We start from the raw sequence: 4,492 nt of genomic DNA on the forward strand, positions 1-4,492 counted from the left end.
CCTTTTCAGCATCAGCTACTTTTCCAGACCTTAAGGTAATAGCCTTGACTTGCTCTTTAGCTTCCTTCCTACCTGGTACTTCCGTGTCACTGGGAAGAGTGCCAGGTTGATGATTGAGCACTGCATTGGCTAATTGACCGATTTGATTTTCCAAGGTCTTGATAGAAACCGCCTGACTCTTGCACAACAACTTAAGTTCCTCAAAATCAGCACTAGTAGGTGCAGCTGCACTTCCCTGTTGAGGATATGATTGCCTTGTAGCATACTGCTGTGGTTGCTGGAATCCAGGTGGGTTAAACTGTTTACTTACTCCTTGCTGATATGGTGGCTGAATAGCATTCTGATTATTCCCCCAGCTGAAATTTGGATGATTTCTGTTGTTAGGATGATAGGTCGTTGGCACAGGCTGCTGTTGTCGTTGATAATTATTCACATACTGAACAGATTCATTGACAAGAGAACACTGATCCGTAGCATGAGAACCTGCACAAAGCTCACAAACCATAGCTATTTGATTAACTCCATACGTAGCCAAAGAATCAACCTTCATTGATAGCGCTTGGAGCTGGGCTGCAATAGCGGTGGCTGCATCAACTTCCAGAATACCTGCTACCTTGCCTGACGTCATCCTCTGAGTTGGGTTTTGATGCTCATTTGCAACCATCATCTCGATAAGATTATACGCCTCAGTATAGCTTTTAGCCCATAAGGCACCTCCAGCTGCTGCATCGAGCATGGGCCGAGATTGGGCCCCCAAACCATTATAAAAACCAGTGATTACCATCCAATCCGGCATTCCATGATGTGGACATTTTCTCAACATTTCCTTGTAGCGTTCCCAAGCCTCGCACATAGATTCTGTAGGTTGCTGCGCAAATTGAGTAAGAGCACTCCTCATAGCAGCAGTCTTTGCCATTGGATAAAACTTCACCAGAAACTTTTGCGCAAGATCTTGCCACGTAGTGATTGACCCAGCTGGTTCAGAATGTAACCAGTCTTTAGCTTTATCCCTCAGTGAGAATGGGAAAAGCCTCAACTTGATAGCCTCATCAGTCACGCCATTATACTTAAAAGTGCTGCAGATCTCGACAAAATTCCTTATGTGCATGTTGGGGTCTTCAGTTGCCGCTCCTCCAAAAGAAACAGAATTCTGCACCATCTGAATAGTGCCCGACTTGATCTCAAAGGTGTTAGCTTGAATAGCCGGATGAAGGATGCTTGACTGAATGTCATCAATTTTAGGCCGAGAAAAATCCATAAGAGCTGGATCAGCTTGAACAATACGATCTCCCATGTTTACTGGTTCTTTCTGCTCAGTTCCTGAATCCGAATCCTCAAAATCTAACTTCTCCGGTATATCAAGAACTTCGTCTTTCTCCTCAGTTGTATCTAAGGTCCTCTTGCGAGCACGAGAACGAGTTTGCATAAACGTTTGCTAAAGTACCTGAAACACAACCAAAAAGAGTAATTAACTACTACGTCCTAATCACTGAGTCCTAATGACCAATGATGGTAAGTACATAAACTAAACAAATACGCCGAGTCCCCGGTAGCGGCGCCAAAAACTTGTTAGGGCGAAATCACGCACTAATATTCACGCAAGTATACGCGTTCGCAAGTGTAATAACCCCAAAATTTTTCAACTTTTTGTAACCCTTGTGAATAGTGTTTTAGCTGAATGAAGAAACTTTTCACGCCACACTATGTAGGGGTTCTGTTATGGATATTCTGGGATATTATTAGTACTCTATGTAGTATATAAGTGTATGTAAAGATCGTCAGAATCCAATTCCGAACACTTTGGTTTTTCCCGGAAATCCACAAGATACGGAGAGAATTGAGTATAAGGTAACAGGATAAAAAGGATTTAAATTAAAGGATTATAATAGAGGATCATAAAAAGGAATATAATGTATTGAGAAAGGTTAAGGGAACCTAAGTAATAAGATCCCGGGTATGATCCTTCAAACGATAAACGAGAACGAAAGTTAAGCGAACCGTATAACAGATCAGCGGTCATTAGGCAAATGATTAGGAAGTTAATCAAAGGGATTAGTGGGAATGATGTCATCCAACCAATAGAAAGAGGACAAGGAAGGGAGGATGACATCATGAGGATGACATAAGCATGACATGGGAAGGAAGGAGGTGTGGTAGCTTTGTAACCACACAATTTCAAGGGCAAGAAGGTAATTGACTAAATCAAATACAAAACAAGTCAACCAAGCCAAGTAAAAATCATTCTCATCAAAAAATCAAAAAGCAACCAAGGCATTAGTTCTTCATTGCTCTCGGCTTTCTTACTTTTTAAAGGCAAGATTTTTCAAAATCCAAGATCCAAGCTTCCTAAATTGGTAAGATAATTCCCTAATCATCTTCATGCTTAGTTAGGAATATATCATGAGTTTAAGCCATTAATTCCTTCTCAATCTTCTTCATTTAATCAAAGAAGAAGACAATGAATAGTGTTTTCAAGTTTTTAACTTGAACTTTTTCTTGTTTTTCTTGAAGATCCAAGCATTCTTAAGACTTCTCAAAGCTTCTTAAGGCTTCCTAGCTCCACCCACCACTTCAAGGAAGGTATACCATCTCCAAACCCTAGATTCCTATATATTATAAGATGATTTTGATTAGTGGGTTGATATTGTAGCTTGTTGTTATGATTTAGAGTTTGGGATTTGGAATGGTAGTGAAATGGAATGGTAATTGTTGTGGTTTTGATTTAAAGGAACTTAAGTATGATTAAATTTAAGTTTAGGCATAAGTATGAATGATTAAATTGAATTGGTTGGGGTTGTTATGATGTGATAAGGATGGATGTTGGTCGTATGTTGGATTTGAGGTTGGTTTGTGGTTGGTTTTGTATGGTTTAAAATTTGGAAATCGCGAAAACATAGCCGTCGTAACGTCCGATTTTCTTTGGACTGTTTTTGTGCATAGCATTAGGACCCGAGAACCCCCTGCTAGATTATGACCACTGCCATGTTTAGATAGCTCATGTTACGAGCTTCGTTTTGATATGTAGTTCGTTCGATTCCGATGCACGGTTTAGGAGAAACGACCGTTTCAATAACGGCGTTTCGCGAACGAAACTTTTTCCCTCGCCTTACTTTGAAACATAGGTTATAGACCAAAAAGGGTTAATTAATATATGAAACATTTATGGTAAGTGTGTTAGGCAGTTGGTAAGACATTCGCGAAGGAATCGCTTTAAAACTCGTAAAGGTTAAATTATTAAAAATGGTGGAGCCGCGGGTACCCGAGTGACTTAAGCAAATCAGTGAGCGCAAAACAAGCGTTAGAGTCTAAGTTTGTTAAAGTATAGATTTACAAGTGATTTTGGTTTAATTCCAACTTACTTGTTGTTTATAGGTTATCAGACTCGTCCCGAGCCTTTCTCACCCCCAAGTCGCTCAGGCAAGTATTCTATCCGTTATACTGTTGTTGTGATGTATACACTTGTATATGCATTATCTTGCGATAGATGCATGTTGGTTATTTAGCAAATTCTTGCGATATATTGTAGCATGTGATATGGTATATATGCATGCCTGTTTCATATTCTTGAAATATATATCTGTTGGTTCAGTTGATAATACCTATGCTAGAGGATAGCGGTATCTTGCATATACCCTTAGTATAGGGACCCAAAGGTGAAAATATTTTCTAAAACCGGGAGTCGAGGATCCCGAGTAGATTTTGTATATATATGGATATGGATATATATATTTATATATATATATGGTTATAGTTTTCCAAACTATTAATCGAATAAGGTTTATTCGATAACTTTAAACTTTATTTATTATTGAATATTATTTCGAATATTATTCGAAGGCGTATGACTCCTTTTACTTTATTAATGAATATTATTTTGAATATTCATTCGAGGACTTATGACTCCTTTTACTTTATTAATGAATATTATTTTGAATATTCATTCGAGGACTTATGACTCCTTTTACTTTATTAATGAATATTATTTTGAATATTCATTCGAGGGCTTATGACTCTTTTATATTATTTATTGAATATTATTTGAATATTCATTCGAGGGCTTATGACTCTTTTATATTATTAGTGAATATTATTGAATATTCATTTGAGGATCTATGACTCCGATTATTTGCTGAAATATATTCTTTATTTTACTAAAGAATAAGGTGTTAATAATCAAACTTATTTTCGATTATTCAAATAAAGATAATACTTTCATATAAGTATATCTTTGGTTATTTAATACTCGTTTCAAGTATAAATTTTAATACTTCTACTTCAATTATTTTTTATAAAGACTATTCTTTATGGGAATATTATTTAAATAATAATATTCGGTCATTTTCTAAATATTCTGGGGACTGATTTACTTCATTAAATCATCTTTACTCCAAACACTCTTTAAAGTGTTTTTGAGTCTTCAAAATGATTTTTAAAAGTCAGAGTGGATCCCAAAACTTTTTTTTTATATTTAAGATCTTCCTTTTAAGGGGAT

The 4,492-nt window shown here is 36.8% G+C and overlaps 1 non-coding gene across 1 annotated transcript; it reads left to right on the forward strand.

Moving 5' to 3' along the window:
- The first annotated feature begins 794 nt into the window (after positions 1-794).
- On the forward strand, positions 795-901 carry LOC141722228 (small nucleolar RNA R71). Its single transcript, XR_012575249.1, has one exon. It is a non-coding gene; the product is annotated as a small nucleolar RNA R71 (small nucleolar RNA).
- Positions 902-4,492: the final 3,591 nt, after the last annotated feature.

Source organism: Apium graveolens, chromosome 4, assembly GCF_009905375.1.
Source record: "Apium graveolens cultivar Ventura chromosome 4, ASM990537v1, whole genome shotgun sequence".
Classification (NCBI taxonomy): domain Eukaryota; kingdom Viridiplantae; phylum Streptophyta; class Magnoliopsida; order Apiales; family Apiaceae; genus Apium; species Apium graveolens.